The sequence below is a fragment of the Tupaia chinensis genome, unplaced genomic scaffold (assembly GCF_000334495.1).
Source record: "Tupaia chinensis unplaced genomic scaffold, TupChi_1.0 Scaffold000197_1, whole genome shotgun sequence".
Classification (NCBI taxonomy): Eukaryota; Metazoa; Chordata; class Mammalia; order Scandentia; family Tupaiidae; genus Tupaia; species Tupaia belangeri.
Genome location: NW_006159672.1, coordinates 4,800,234 through 4,817,715, shown reverse-complemented (window position 1 = coordinate 4,817,715; position 17,482 = coordinate 4,800,234). Strand labels below are relative to the sequence as shown.

At 41.2% G+C, this 17,482-nt stretch overlaps 1 protein-coding gene across 1 annotated transcript in view; it reads left to right on the top strand.

The window, feature by feature from the left end:
• The window catches only part of TCERG1L (transcription elongation regulator 1 like), a 249,209-nt gene that overhangs the window by 32,870 nt on the left and 198,857 nt on the right, over positions 1-17,482 (top strand). The window lies entirely within an intron of this gene.

Here is a 17,482-nt window from a genome sequence, read left to right as displayed (position 1 = left end):
ACACGCCTGACGTGAGTTCTAAGCCACCAGGTCCGGGACGTGAACTGCGGTCAACTACGTGGGAATCCAGCGACATAGCCATTATGCTAACTGCTGGTTCCCTGTCACCTATAGTCTTAAGACAAGTTTTCTTAGAAGAGGGAAAGACTTAAAACCTTGGAAACCAGATATACCTTTGACAGATTAAAAATGAATCATATCCAGGTTTTTCATTGTTGTTTGTTTTTACTGTGGATAGATTCCCTGAGACAATCTTGTTCACATCACAGCTAAAAACAACTCAGTTCAACTATTACTACCAGAAAGGCTAGTGAGCTCTGCAGTCTATGTACAATTATCTCCAAAACTTTATAATAAAACTTTTTCCAACAGAGAATACACTTTTATCTCAAATGATATACTCTGATAGCCAGGTAAAGAGCCAAACAGATAGGTTCATAGATTGTAGTATCACCAGGTCTTTACTTCAATCAGAAAGTTAGGTCAAGACTTGTAAGAAGTTAATTTGTGAGAAGTAATAGTATGGTAAAAATATTCAGTTTGCCATATCATTTTCATTTTTCTTTAAAAATTTAGCATCAGGTCAGCTTCATGGCTTAGTGGTTAAAGCAGTCAAATCCCACATGGTAGACTATGCAATTTGAATCCTGGCCCTAGTGGCTCGAAAACATGCCATGTGAATGCGCCCATATACCTCAAATCCTGAGTGGGTGAAGAGATGGTGGAAAAGGGATTGTGGCATGACCATTCTCCATTGAGGATGTGCTTTCTCCTTTTCCTCCTCCTCTTCTTCTTTTTTTTTTTTTTTTAATGTCTCTAGAGAGTTCGTGTGTCTTCTGCCAAAATTAAGAAAAAATCATAATAATATCAATGTCTGAAGAAAATAATGCAAATTTTTGAGGTAGCTTTGTCTATCTTGTTTACTGATAGACCTCCAACACCTAAGTAAATCAATAATTAATACCACAAATAAGTACTGAGCACTCACTACGTACCAGGCAGTACTGATTTATTGTGTATGTGTTGGAAAATAGGGCTGTGAAAAGACAGATTTTTAAAAATACTCTGCTTTCGTGGGTCTTACAGTTAATTTTGTTTTGTTAATATTTTAGTGTATTAGCTCACATAAATAGATTAGTAAATTTTTGGTGAAAAGCTTTCAGATAAGAAGATCTAGTCTTCCTGGTGCTACAAATAAAGCTACTTTTATTGGTTTCTGTAGCGAAAAATTAGTTCCTTTCTGTCTCCTAGGTATTGCCAATCACAAGAAATTTTCAAACAATTTGTATGAAGTTTAAGGTAAGAATATCTAGTTATTATGTGTGCTTTGGGAGATGAAGTTTTGGTTAAATTCTGTGTAAGTGGCTTTGTAAGAGAATGGGCTTTCATTCGTATCAAGTAATTTTTACTTTCACATATTGAGGTGATAAGCTGAAGCAGATCAGGAATTTTGGACCCTGAAATTTGTACAAATTTGGGAGTCCTCTTGAAGGCCAAAGAAATAAAATTACTAATAGAAACTGAAGGATAGAACCTTAAGAGACTTTGTGAATGAGGTGTCCTGAATCTTGCTTTGGAACAAATAGAATTATGAGTGTTTCCCAATGACAAGCTTTGTATTTTGTTCCTATAATAATGATCTAGTGATCTCAAGTTTTACTTGTACCTTCTTTGTTCTTTCTGTGTTAATGTAAATGATCCACTCCTCCCCTCACTTTTTTTTTTTTTTGAGAAAGGGGGAGAAAGAGAAAGAGAGCGTGCATGAGAGAAAAAGTGAGAGCTAAGCACTTTCTTGATGGGGGTCTCAACATGTCAAGATCCCTTCTTCCCAACCTTCCAGTTAATCAGGACCGCAAAGCGGCACACCATCACTCTCAACCAATCCAGGTTGGACTGTAAACTAATCCCAGGCCCTCCAAACAGCCCCAGCCACCACGTAATGGTGCCCTCTTGCCTATGCCACTTACTGGATCCTACAAATGCTTTTTATATAAATAATTCATTCTTTTAGGGAAAATAAGTATTTATTTCAAGTAGCATTATCTTTAATACAGTAGATTTATAAAATATTTGCAATAAACCTTGAATCTCCTTTGATTTAATTAGCCTATTTGCATTCAGACTTCATGATAGAGCAACAAACTTGTATGATGGATTCACTTAGATGGTATGGAGAATGCAAGGCATGCCTCAGTATGCATTGATACAAGACCTTGCACATCATAGAAATACAAGTAATGTTTGCTGATTTCATAAAAGGAAGACTGAAGGTAATTTGGGATGCAGAGAATGAGATTTTATAATTTGTAATACAAGTAGGACATTTAATATCTGTTGGTAGTAAATTATTGCCTTTGAGATCATGAGAAAGAGCCATATAAACATTGATACAGGCTTCAGATAAGAGAAAAATAATTCCCACAGAGGACCATACTGATAACTTGAATAATGATTTTTACAAATGACATTTTTTGATTGACTCTAAAAGGTCAAGATATAAATATTAAGCCAGAAGAGGAAGGTGGGGCTACAGATTTGCTTAGGTTTCACAGATAGCAGAACAGATGGAGAGCTTTGCTTTATACTGAGGGGGTGAAATGGCAAGTAGCTGTGGCTTATAGGAGGGCTTGACTCAAGGTGCCTCTGGCTATCATTGGCCTTGGATGGCTGAGTTGCTGGTGGCAAAGCTTCCCACACCATCTGATCCTGTCATAGTGCCTTTCCAGGGCTACACAAATACATATATAGCTGTTAGCATGCATCATAATCATAAAGAAAACGTGTGTGTATGTGTGTGTGTGCATGTGTGTCCATCCATGTGCCTGCCTCTTTCTATGCAGGCACAGATACCACATGTAGTTTAATATTTAAGGGGTCTTTTGGGCTCCTTACAGAGAAATCTCATCATGTGATTCCCTGTGGGATTTTCCAGTGAGTAGGATATACCCCTGAGAGAGTAATTGGACATTTATAATGAAGAGCAGAAGGTGAGGAGTTGGAAATAGCTTTAGATAGCATTTACAATAGGTGTCTCAGTCAGCTGAGACCCACCAAGACATTGAAGACATAGTCCACTCTTAGATTTAGGAGTCATTTTCTTGGTGCAATTAAGTTGGGTACATTGAAACATGCTCATTGTTGTGGGCAACTGGATAGCTGTGTTCCTCTTGGATCTGCTTTCTCTGTCCTTTGTTTATGGTTTTTACAGATTCCAAGCTAATGTAGCTATGATCTTCTCTTTGATCTAGGCACCATCAATGGTATGACATGAGTCTAACTGAGTGCTTCTTTTCCCAGGGGCTCCTTCACTTGCTCTTGATGAAGTTAGATTTTCTTCAGCCCCTCCTGGGGATGTTTTAAGTCCTAGGGAATCTAGGCATGATATGATGCCTGGAATTTATCTACTGAAATAATGATTATAGAGAAATATACTGAGCATTGCATGCTCCTGCCTTCCTTTTTATTCTCTTCCCTCCCTCAATACTTTCTCCTTTTTCTCTGATGCTCTATGTCTTTGTGAAGTCAACCAGCACACGTTTAAAATGCCTTAAAGTGATAAGGTATGAAAACCACCAATACCGAGGCGGAGTCTCTAATGTCAGACTCAAATGAGAGAAGAGGTGGGAAGTCATGAAGGCTCATGATTATATATTTGAGATAAGAACTACTACAAAAATTCTTTGAAGGTCCTCATGAATGTTCTGCCTATATAGGAACTATTGTAAGAACCCTCTATTGCCACTATGATAACCTCTCTCCAGTGACAATTGGAGTTACTAATGAGTAATCGCCAACTCCTGCAATGAATCTCTGTGACTAATGAACTTTGTTTCAAAATGGCATATTCTTTTATTTACCTTGAAAAGCTTGGCTCAGCCTCCTCAAATATGCCACAATTGCCATGATCCCCATGTTCTGCATTGCAATGCTTTGCCTATCCTTGATTAAACTCATTCTTTAGAGAGTCTGCTTCTCTCTTTGTTATTTAGACTGATAAGGGAAACTAACCAGTTTTTTTTGTTTGTTTGTTTTAGTATTAACTGTGTGCATTCTAGAGGGACCTTCACTGTGTATGCATTATCTCATTTAACCTTCACATGGATTCTGTGAGTCAGGCAAGCGTTGTCCCCATCTGAGAGGACACATACTACCATGAGGCTAGACCAGATTCTGAGAGGACAGTGCTAAACCAGGTGACAGCTTTGATTGCCTATGAATGAGACAGATATTCTCAATGAACTTGTAACTGCATGTGTAGCTGCAGCAGGAAAGGGCTCATAAGGGAGTCACATGGGGTAAAGGTAACACAGGACGATTGTCACAGCCCAGAAGTTGCTGGGGGTATTGTCCAGGTTTCTGGGCACCATGCGCACATGGAAGGAAAGAGCTCTTGTTCCTTGCAAAGCTGCTGGGGCAAGAGAGAGCATGAGCCTTCAAGGACCTGAAAGTAACTCTATATTGAAGGGAAGTAAAGCACAGAAATCAGGAGGGTCACCAGGTCAGCCTTGTCCAGGTAATGATTTTCAAACCAGGCAAGCACCATGGTCATCTTGTGTTACAAAAGACTATATAGCTCAAGTGTCTTGATACACTGGGGAGAGCAAAAGGGGTTGTCAGGTCTAATCTGCACAACCATGGCCTAGGTGTGTCTGTTCCCCTTTTACAGATAAGGAAACTGAGCAGACTTTGTGAAATGAAGTAACTTGGCCCAAAGTTATATGGCTTGACTTAGCAGCTGTGGAGTCAGGCAGAGGTGCTACAGCAGAGCACTCTGATCTGAGTTTTTCAAGTTCTCCAAGAACTATGAGGCCCTGTAGGGCAGGTAAGGAATCAGAGGGTGCTACCAAGCTCTGCTGTCAGTTCCCTGGTTCTCTCTGCTCTCTCTCTACCATACTGCCTGGCTATTCTGAACTTTCCTTCCACAAAAACTAAGCCTTAGAAAACAATTAAAAGCCCCAGTATGTGGAATTAAATTCCAAGTCCATGGGACTCCCCTTTGTTACTCATTGCTGTGGCCTCATTCCTGCCACTGTCTCTCACAGGAGGCTCCTGCCCCACTGGCATCTTTCCATTATTTGAGTATCTGCCTCAGGGTCTTTGCAATTGCTCTTTATTTCCTCTGAGATGCCTTTTCTCTGGATATTCTTATGGCTCATCTTTTGCTTCCTTAAGATCTCTGCCATGTGACCTCAAAAATATCCCCTTGTGTCCTTGTTGCTTTTCCTGTTCTAGATGTAATCCTCCCTGATACTGACTTTGCACCATCAGTCCTTCTGTTTGCTTATTCATGGTCTGCCCCCTAACTATATGCTGAGCCCATAAAAGCAGGGGTGTCTACTGGAATGGTGCCTGCCTGGTACCTCCGTTTAGGAGGACTCCATAAATACTCATTAAAAGAACGAGTGCATGGATATGGCTATAGATGGACATTAGCATTCTTGCTAGAAGATGAGGAGTAGCCTTCTTATTAGTGTGGAGACTTATACCTCAGTTCTTATCTTTTGGAATAAATAATTCAGCAAAGAATATGGGTATAGTAGAACAACAAAGCTTTATAGCAGGGTGAAATGAAAGTACAAAGCAGAGAAAAATAAAAGCAGAAGTACACTCCTGAGAAGTAGGAGTGGGCTGGCTCCAAGGGTGATACCAGCATTCGGGTCTCTGTGTTGTGTGCTTTTCTATCTCAGCTCTGCTGCTTTCACTTCAGCACATGCTCAGTTTTTTTTTATATAATAATTTCCCATGTGTCAATGCAAATGATATATTAATAATTAAAGGTTACTTGAAGGCAACCAAGCTCAGCACTGAGCATGTTCTAAGTTACATAAGGCTCCTTCAAGTTATATAAGGTCCCTAGGTTCTCTACTGAACATGCTCCAAATTTTATAAGCTCCTCCATGCTCACCCCACTCCCCCCATCTTGAGTAGTAATAAGTTTCCTGATGATGAAATTACAAAAGGACAGTATGGGATGTTTTCCATGGGCAGTGCCAATAAACCTCCAGATCTTCCCTTCCACACTTCTGACTACCTACCCTCACACTCTAATATGGCTAGGGTCTTAGACAGGTTACCACCTTGCCAGCTTATAGGAGGTTTTCTAGCAATCCATCTGTGCAGACACAATGACTGGGATTGTTGGTCAAGCTCTGAGGTATGCATGCATTGCTGCAAGGAATCTTTATGATAGTCAGTGGCTGGAATCCAAGTTCAATTTTAGTTCCACTGAACTAAAATGTCCTTTGAATCTTTACAATTTATTTGCCAGCTATAAGACCCTTTTGCCCTCAGTGGTCACCATTGATTCTTGGGGTGGAGGAGCTGACAGTTTAGAGCATGGTCCAATCCTCCCTGGCAAATCTGAATTTGTGAGGATTCTCCTATTCACTACAGTGACAAGCTCAGCAGAGATACTCTTCTCCTTAATCCTCACCAATGCCTTGATTCTGCAATCTCCAGGTCTCTTGACATTTAAGGTTTAAATTCTTCAAGGACAGACACAATTATACTTCATTATTATTATTGTATCAACTTGATAATTCAGTGAGGCACATTTTAGTACTGGCTACATGTGCACATACTATACATACTCATTAGGGGGTATGTATGGAACTCTGGTCCAGAAGCTCTTTCCTGGGAAAGTATTTGGATTTTGAAGAAAAATAAAGTCATCAATGTGAAGACATTTATTTGTGATCCATTTAAGACTGGCCAACCATCCTAAAAAATCCTGAAAATAAACATGAATTTACCTTGGGAAATTCAGGAGCAGAACCCAGTCTGACAGGTGGTGAAGACAAAAACATATTTGGTATCTCAATTATGAGGTATTCAATCATCTTAATTTCATAACGAAGATAGGCACAGCAAAGCAGGAAAATTTCTAAAAATCGTCAGCTGGTTGATTGCATCGCTGTCTAAATGCATCTCCAAAGAGAAAGACACAGGCTGAAAATAATTTCCTGTGTTTTATTACTGCCATGGGATATTATGAGACAGGTAAGAGGTGAGTGTAAATCGTGTATGCGTTGAACATAATGAAGTGGTTTGAAAACAGCTGTCTGATGATAAACAACAGAGTTTTGCTTAATGCATTAAAGAATTCCTTCAAAAAACTTTTGTTGTGCAGACAAATATAATTCTGTCCTGCTTTCAAGGTCAATAAAACCTCGGGCTGCCTGTTAGAAATAGAATCTGCCTACTCTAGCTTTAACAGGGTAAACACATTTCTTTTAGGGCTAGGGGTTAATCTTTTGTCGTTGCCATCGAGAAAGACATTCTTCTTTGCCACAGAAACATGCACTCTTGGGACAATCCATAGAGGGGGTATTGATGGTTAGCCCAAAGGGTAGGGTCATCAGAAAAAAAAATTTAGAGATGAAGGAAGCTATGTGAACCCTTTGAACACACTAAAGTCACTCATGGAAAGAATCCTGTGAGAGAAAAATCTTGTTTAGCAGCCACCTGGTTCATATGTATTTGTTAAATACCTCCTGTATACATAGGACATGGGCATGTCCTTGGAGCACAATCCTGCCTTGAGTTTATATATGTGTGGTACAGATAGCTACAGAAAAAGAGGTTCTTATGGAAAAGGAGTGTGTTGAAGGCAAGAAACTCTTAAGGTAGCCCTTGAATCTAGTTTCATTAGAGTGCATGCACATTGTCACAATTGACTTCCTATCTAGGCACCCAAGTCTGGGCCAGCCCCACACCTGGCTCTTTCTTGGAATGGAATTTGATTCCAGAAAGCTCACTGCTGCTACACACAGCAAGTGCTGGTTCAGCGTGGAAGGCTGGGTTGACGGTGCTCCTTTGGAATTACTGTACAGCCAATCATTGTTTCTTAATGAAGAAAATTGTTACCTTGCTCTTTCTTCAACTTTTCTTCTCTGACTTTTTTCATTACAGTAATCAGGACATTTGGATTACCAAGTATTAGCAGCAATTTGTTCTTCAGGAGTGTAATTAATCTCTAGTTTTAATAAAATGAATATTCAAATTATTGTGTACTGAGTAATATGAAATTATTACAATAACAATAAATTAGTATTCCTAAACTGATGTACAAAGCTAAGTGAATTTTCTACCTTTTTAGCATTAAATAACATGTATGTCGTTGCCTTGTACCATCTATACTGTTAATGTGATGAGAAAGGAATTTCATGCCTGTAATCCCAGGTGACTCAGTGATTAGTTATTTTGGCTTCTATCTAGTATGTATATGTGTGGACAGAGGAGTGATGGATGCTTGTTCATATTGACGTGGTAGGATCCAGTGATATTTTGAGCTTACATCATCAGAGTGCTTGAGAGACGGATGCATCAAAGTTGTACCTTTTTACTTTGTAGTTATATGGAAGAAGACCCAGTTGAAGGGTTGTGATGCTGTGGGGAAAGGAAGCAGGATTAATTCTGGTTGTTGCCCTTGAATGCCAAGAACAGGGAAATGTGGGCATCTTTAAGCATGGGACCTGGTGACAATGACCTGGGAGAGAGCACGAATCATGGGTCAGGAGGCCTTTGAGCACTCTGATGAAGTCTTCTGTGTCTTCACATTGGGCTGCGCTCTGAGATTCTAACTCTTCAATGTAATGGTCCACAGTGGGGGCACTGGGATTAATGATGGGGGACAGATGGGCAGGGCTGGGCCATTTCTACATTCATCACAGCTTGCAAGTCATGATAATAAGATCCAAAATGTCACTCAGCTCTGGCTTATCTCCACTGGAAAAGCAGAAGGGAAAGGGGATATATAGGTGATTGTGTGGATCCTCATACTTCTGGGGTCTGGGAGAAGACTTGGTATAACTTGATGTTTGTGTATGGTTGTGTGAGTCAGGTTAAAAACTGGCTAAACAGTAGTAATGCCTCACAATGAGATGAACTGACTACTAAAGAAGTTTTATGTGAAACACGACAAGATTAAAACCTTTGCAAAACAATTCTGGTGCTCAAATTATGCCTGCAAATCAGTAACAGCAAAGGAGAGGCTATATGAATTAAATCAAAAGGTTTTCTATAGAAAAGTTCCTTCAAAATTCCTTCGGTGGCAGAGAGCTTGAAAAGGTTATAAAGCAAAGACTAATCTTCTGATCTCAGTTTTCATGACTAAGAGATGCTTAGCAAAACTGATCAAATGCAGCAGGGAATCATATGGGGCCATCTTACCTTGAGCAAATATTATCTTGGAAACTGGTTATTATGTATGCTTGATCAGGTTCTCCTAGTCTGGATGCTGCATGCTAAAAATCATTTTGAAGAAAGTGAATGATTGTTTTAGAGTATAAAAATGTGGGTATTTTCTGAAATGCAGTTTACTAAATTCTTTTCTTTCCAATGTCTGTGGGTAAATGACCACAAGTCATGTGCAATTACAGCAGAACACGAAAAGTAAAGGGTCTGTTACTATGTTTATGAATAGATGTTAGACGATGGCTATTCTCCTATCACACAAAAATACTCTATTATTTTCTCAAACAAATGGAAGAAAAAAAACAGGAAATTTAAATAGGGAGTTTTATTTCTCCTGTGGCATACTTCCCAGCAAATTATTTCTTTCTGTTTAGAAACACTTTTTTCCCACCCAGAAATACTTTTCCTTCTAATTTTGGAATGAATCCTGATGTTATTTCCTGAAAAGTCTTGAGAAGAGGGTTTTTTCCATTGTACCCAAGTACTCGCCACTGTAATCATGAACCTTTATTGGAAACCCATTTCTTAAGTCTGAAGGTCTCTGGATTTACATAGGGTGGGGAGGTCACAGAAGTTTCCAGGAGAGAATGGAAGAGGCTGAACTGGACTGACAGTTTATAAAGGTGATACAAGGACAGCCTAGAAGGCAGAGGAAGTTGAGATACTAGTTCACTGTGATAGAACCTGCAACAATTCAGGCTGTCATGGGTGAGACCCCTGATGGTGGGGATCCAGAGGGAGGATAGATTTAAAAATTTGGGTCAAATGTTATCAGCTCTGATAACTGATTAGATATGCAGCCAAAGAGAGAAGGAAAAATAAAGGTGATTTCTGCCTAGGGTAAAAGGGATCTGGGGATGAAGGTCAGGGGCTACTCCGAGCAGTAGGAGAGGCAGAGTTTCTTCCCGATGTCTATAGGACTATCCTCTGGTTGGGTGTACCATGTGGTTCATTCAGTATGACAAACCTGCCCAAAAGAGACCTGGGTTACCAAAGTACCATTAGTCCAGGAAGGGACATGCACACAGGGTAGACATGGTCACTTCTGGGTTGAATGAGGGTGAGGAACTTGAGTGTGAGATGAATGTGAGCAACTCAGAAGTTCCTGAGAGCCAAGTTGTATACAAGAGATCCAGGAAAAATACTAAGAAGTGTGGTCAGTGGAACAGGAGGGGAAGGGAAGCTTCCTCAAGAAGGAAATAGGAAGGTGAAGGTAGACAGGGGAAGGAAAAGGTAGACGGGGTGAAGGAGGCAACAGGGAGGGCAGAACACAGACACCAACGTGTATACATGGGAAGTGGTTTCACAGAAGTCTGTGGAAGTCATAGCCAGAGCAGTTTTACTGTGAGCCTGAGAGTTCAAACTACTCCAGATTGGTGAGTAAATGGGCAATAAGCCAGTAGAGGCACATTAATTCATTGATCAGAAGATTATTATAATAAATAAAATTAAATTTAAAAAATTTGAAAAAAAAAAATAAGTCTATTGAGCTCCTGCTAAAAGCCAAACCAGGAACTAAGGTCTCTATCTAAAAATCTTGTTTGAGGAGGAAACATAGGAAGATGTGTGGGGAGTGAGAGGACTTGTAGTTAGAGAGTGTCAGAAGGTGAAGAGCAATAATGCATGCCCATGAACTGAGAGGCAGGCCAGCCCTGGTCACTAGGTGCTCCTGAAATACGGCTCCTAGCTTCTGAATGCATGTCCCTCATAGCTGTGGCTGCCATCAAGTGCAGCCCCCATTCTTGTTGGACAGATTCAGTGGGTACATGGTTTCTGAGTCTTCTAGGAGTGATGGCTGCAGCCTTTTTTGCACCCACCCTGAGCCCTGGATAGTCATTGCCTTTTCCATCCAGAAATTGTTGCCCTGTCTCCATAGCTGGCTTGCCTTCCTCCCACAACCTCTAGAATCCTCAGGCTAACATGCCCACTGGGAAGAGGGGGCTGGACACAGGTTGTATCTCTCTGGCTAGATAGTGCTCTTCCTTCAGACTCTGAACTAAGCCTACAGTTGGGTTTGTTCCTGTCACTGCATTTTATTTTGAGAATCATCTTCTGAGAAACAATTTTCAAAACTTCATTCCTGGCAAAGTTTTCCTAATTTCAAGGCAAAGAAATTAGTGCTCTATTTTACAGTATTAGCAAAGAGATTCTCCAGAAGGCAGGTGATTATTTTAGGAATTTGGTTAATGTGTGAGCAACTTAAAACCAGGGGAGGGGTCATCTGTATATGCTAAAGCCCCAAACAGAAACTACTGCAGCATCTCACCACTGTGGTCATGGCTGGGATCTCTAACTCGGTATCCCACTGCCTGTCTTGACATCTGTGAGGAGTTCCAGGCTGGGTTCTCTCAGCAGCCTGGCCACACAGGCAGTACCTGGATTCTAGCCTGTAATGTCATCGCTTCAGGGACGGAGACCCCTCCTGGGTCCAGCGTGAGGGAAGGTAGACAGGGGCCATCCTTGAGTGAGGGTCCATAAGTCTAAAAGTGAGATTGAGCCACTCATGACCTTCATTCTCTGACTGCTCTTGTCTGAAGATTAATTTCTAAAGTCTCATCCATTCAAAAGACCCTCAACACCAGTGGAATCTCCAAAATCAGCCAGCGGGGAGAAATGGGAACAATAAAAGTGCAGTGGGCCAAGCAAGTCATCAAGGTCACCATTTGGCTCTCTAAACTATTCCCACTTCACAGATGAGGACACTGAGGTAAGGGTTTGCTGAGCCATTACCATTCATGCTTAGATGTCATAGTACACAGACCAGGCTGGAAAGTGGAGACAGGTCAGAGGAAGGAAGGATTGCCATGGATTATCCATCCCACTGGCAAGAGGGTTTCCATGCAAGTGTCCCAGCCTGCTCCAGTACTGGGATGACAGAGAAGACAAATATGGTGGACTCCTTGAAGAATTTATTGTCCAGTAAGATTCCAATTATAAAATTGATAACTTGGCAAGTGATATGAGAGGGACCCAGGAAGCCTGGGAGATGATCCAGCCCAGCTTGTAGGTTTACTTCTTGGCACATTCAACACTTGTATCTGTACCAGGAATTGAATGTCTCTTTCAGACATCAACCAGACCGGCAAACATCAAAACAAAGCAAATGCCAACCACAATGCTAAGCAGCAATTCAAACACATATGCAAATTTGCACTGCCTCCTTACTTAGATACATAAAAACCTATCACTAGTATAACAAAAAGGAATGTATTTAAATCCTGACAGATATTTTATCCCTTCAACTGTACATTGATTCACAAAAACACAATGCTCTGAGAAGACACAGAAGAAGCAGGAACCTATGCTGCTGTTAGTGATCTGTGTACCAGCTCATCCCTCTGCCCTCTCCCCTCTGCCTATTGCATTTTAAAGCCACATGTGCCCACCAGAGACCCCAGACTCATGTCCCTGCAAAGCACACTGCATGTTTTCCACATGCCTGAAGTAACTGTCCTAATCAAACAGTCACTTTTGCAGAAAAATTACCAGTTGGTAGATACATTGCCTGAAGGATTTCCACTGGAGCTGAAATCATTTGCTAAACAGACATAATAAACTAATGGTTGTTTATTTTTTTGAATATGTTGCTCAGTATAGAGAGCACAACAGCTGGTGTTTGTCTGATTTAGTTTTCTCATCAGCAGAAGCCTCTTGCCAGACATCCTGTTGTTTCCCTTACACCCTCTTCCAGTTTTGAGTCCTAAAGGTCTTCCTTTCCACATGGGCATTAGAAAAGACAAATATGCCATGGCGGGGAGGGGGGGGCACCCTTATCGTTTGTAAAGATACAGAAGTTAAATATTTAACATTGTATCTATTTTGCAACCCACTGGTGGTTATAATTCTACATTTAGTGTTTGATGCCTCTTCTAAGCCTCAGGCCATAAAGCCCATGATGCCAGAGTACTGCCCTTATTCCTTTCAGGGGCTGAATATCCCTCTAGCAGTGTGGCAAGAGGCCTAGAGCAGAAGCTGAGGGTCTCTCTAGTCTCCTATCATTTTTTTCCAGCCCCGTGCTTGCTTTAGGCTCCTCCTCTGCAGAATGAAGGGAGAGACTAAGATCCTCTGGGCTAAAAACTGGTACTATTCTCAACTGTTCCGAGAGTAAAAGAAAATGCAGAAGGCCAGCTGACCCTTGTGGGTAGCTCTGTACTTTCAGAGTGCTCAGCCTGATGATAATAGTTTTATTGCCCCTGCCTGCCTCACCATCCAGGTTCCTACTGCCACCATCTTTTCGTATCTGTTGAATCCCAAGAAAATAAAAATTATGCTGTTGTTGTGGTAGGGGGGAAAGGTCTAGGTTTTAGAAGCAGATACTCAGAGAGTATCAGTAGCCAGTCTGCCTTATAGCAGAGAAGGTCCTGACATAGCTTGTTGCTCTCTCTATGTTGTTGATGCCAATTTTAAATGAATCACTATGTCAATCATCACCAAACTCCTTCAGCACATATAACCCCAGGGTGGGCTTTGATGATGCCAAGCTAGAGTCTTCAAGAAGTTGTAGGCTTCTCATATTTATCATATGGGAAAAGGTTTGATGTCAGCCCTACAGAATGGAATTCAGGCCAGACAAGTAAAACTTGAGGATGATGGCAAAAGGGGCCCACCAGGGTCTTTGTGTAAGTTCTATAAACCTCACTGAACCCTGTTTTCTTTAGCTATGAACAGAGGCAGTAGAAGTTCTACATATGGCTATTAAAAAAGTTGCTTGAGGGACCAGCAGTTAGTATAATGGCTATGTCGCTGGACTCCCACATAGTCGACCACAGTTCGAGTCCCGGACCTGGTGGCTTAAACTCATGCCGGGCATGTGTGTGTGCATGCCCAAGATCCCGAGAGGAGAATAGAGAAGGGATTGCGGGTGGCCATCCCCCCCGGGGAGTGATTTCTCGCTTTCTGTCTCTCTCTCTCTGTATGGCGAGCGCATGGGCCCTATAGCAAAAATCTTCCCCCCCCCAAAAAAAAAAAGTGCTTGAAATAAACATACAAACAAGGTTCTTTTGCAAGTTTGGTAACCAGAAAAGAAAGTGGAAGATGGCAACAATAATACAAATGGCAGCAGTAGCAACTGAAGAAAAGTGCTGAGTATTGAGCACACACCGATTTTCTGGAGCTTTCTGCTCCTATACCCTCTTTCCTGGCTATCTTCAAGGAAAGCACACGGTTAATTACTGTTTTGCTTAAAACATTGATTTTTATAAGTAATCCTTATGGGATAGCATTTCTGGCTTATCTCTTAGCTGGCTTAGCAGTTTTTTTTGGCTGGACCTATCTAATCTCACTGTTTATTTACTCAACTAAGGGATTTTATACAGTCCTTTGGGGAAAGTAAGTTATTATAATTATTTATCAGTCGTCACAATTTATTGAGTGCCTGCTCATCTTCCAAATTCAGCTCAAGAGATGTCCCTGAGGGGGAGCAGCTGGCATCCCAGGAGCTCATTGTGTCGATGCACTTCCTGGCTGGTGTCCCCAGGCAGCACCTACCCCAGATGCTTTGTCTCTCTGCATTGGTGTATTGTATCATATTGCCTTTCCAGACCCACAGCCACTCAGTCTGCATATATAGATATTCAACACGTGTCAGACTAAGGGGTGCAGGGAAAGATGTAAAGGAAAACATGAAGCCACCATCAGCATTTCTTCTCAGCACTGGTCCTCCCATTTTTTCTATTGCAGATCCATCTGTAAAATATGTTTGATCATCCTTGTTCCAAAGTGTATTCCACTTAAAAAATTTTTAATTTCCAGAGGGTGTGTGCACTTTCCAGGGAGAGGAAAAGAGAGAAAGCAGCCACCAATGGGGATAGGGTCATGCTGGAATCCTTTTTGCTCCATTCCTCCATCCTGTCAGATTTTGGGACACATACACTTGGCATGTTTTTAAAGCTGCAGGGGCCTGGAGTCAATCCACAATTGGTTGTGTGGGACCTGACTCCCAATGCACAATGCTCAACCACTGAGATACGGGGCCAGCTCTCCACTTGCTTTTCTGACGCACATGCACGTGTTGCTGCACTCTGTGAGTGAGCACTCTGTGTGTTGGAGGTTGGTGTGAGGCTCTGCTTACCACAGCAGGTACTGGGTTTGAATGGATATCATGTTTGAATGTCACACATCACAAGTCCTGGAGCTGGCAGAAGTCTTAAAGTAAGACTGGGACCTCTTTCCATCTTTTCCGTCTCATTGATGTTGGTGCTTAACTTTCTTTCTCTACTATTATGTAGTTGATTCTGTGAGCTAGTTGGATAGTATTTCACTTTTATATGCAACCAAATAAATTTAAAACTGGTTAAAAATGATCCGTCTTTTACCTAAGGCTTTTTTTTTTTTTTAGATACAGATAAAAAGGTTCTTAACTGCAGCCCTCTCTACAGTCTGCCATGCACAGGCTGTATGTCAAGCCTGATGTGGGGAAGGCAGTTTCCCTGTGAAACCTGTCAGGTATAGTTTTGTTATTACCTGACAAATCACACTTTTAACCAGAATCCAAAGTTCTCAGATAACACATTAATGCAAGATGTTAACAGTAAAGGAATAGGAGGTAGGGAGCAGTGTACAGAAACTTTCTGGTCAATTTATCTATCACTTAGGACTTCTATAAGCAACTAAAGTTGAGTTTAAAAATCTGTCTATGCCTAGAGTAGAGAATTTGAAAAATATGGAAAGATAGAAAGGAAGATAAAAAAAACAACCATAATTCTATTATCTACATATATTTATTATTATGTAGTAAATTTTTTTTCATTTAGTTTTAAAATAAAGTTTATTTCATCTATGAATGAGAGGGGCAGAGAAACAACACCAACAGAGTCCCTGACTTCCTTATTGTATTGCTAACAAAAATGCCTCAGATGGCTGAATTTAGAAGAATAGAGGAGTAGGGGCCAGCAGATGATGTAGCTGTGTGTCACTGGACTCTCACATGGCTGACCTCGGTTTGGGTCCAGAACCTGGTGATTTGAAACTCATGCCAGGTGAGTATGGGTTCACATTTCCTCTGACTATCTCTGTTTCTTTCTCTCTCCAGCGAATGCATGTGCCCTGAGGCAAAAATCTCTCTAAAATGAAAAAAAAAAAAAAAAAGAAGTTTACTTTTAACTCAGAGTTCTGGTGGCTAGCAAGTTCAGAGACATCACACATTGGCAGAAGGCAGAGCTTTTAGCAGAGCAGAGCATGGTCTGTATCCATGTGACTTTCTCTCTGCCTCATTTCCTCTCTTTATATACACATGAGCACTTGCTTATGGATGCCCTGCTTTAACCATCCGATTGTTAATCTCTTCTCAAAAGTCTCACTTTTCAGGATCAGCAGTTAGCATAATGGCTATGTTGCTGAACTTGCATGTAGTCGACTGTGGTTCAAGTCCCAGACCCGGTGGCTTAAATTCATGCCAGGTGTGTGTGCATGCATGCCCAAGATCCCAAGAGGAGAAAGGAGGAGAATGGATTATGGCATGATCAACCCCCCTGGGGGATGATTTCTTGCTTTCTTTCTCTGTCTCTCTCTGTCTTTCTGGCGATCACACACACCCTATAGAAAAAACCTTCCCCCCCGAAAAAAAAATAGTCTCACTTTTTAATACCATAATTGGATTAAGATTTTCACCCTCTTATTCCTGTTATGATGACTTAAGACATGAACTGGGATTGGGGGGCAAAGAGCATGTTTATATAATACAAGTCTCAAAGCTTGGGTCCACCTCCAACTTTAGCCAGCCTTGGATCATGGACACATCATGCCTAATGTACTCAGGGTGGTCTGTGGATACAAACCTACCCATGTGGGTCAGCCTTGAAGAGCACTGTGTTACTATGTGCCACATCTGGCCTTTATATATGTAATATATATGTGGATACGTATGTGTGTATATATATATAGATAGATAGATAGATAAATATAGATATAGTGCACACCATACATGTTTACATTAACATATCTGACATCACGGTATTGAATACTATCTATATGCTTCCAAATTTCTATCTCTAGTTTGGAATTTTTCTTCAAAATCCAGATTCAATCAGATCTAGCACTGTCTCTATCCAGAACTGAGTGCTGCCCTTTACTCACCTGTTCCCAACAAGGCAGCCATGATAGGCAAATGCACATTCAGTAAATTCCCAAGTCACCAACATGCCTGCGGTGGCCTGCAAATTCTGTTCACACTCTTTTCACCCTCTTTCCTCATATTCTATCACCTTCCTTCTCCACCCTGGCCCCTCTGATCTCCTTGCAGCTCCTGGAACACACAGAGCTGGTATCTGCCACAGGGCTTTTGCAAAGT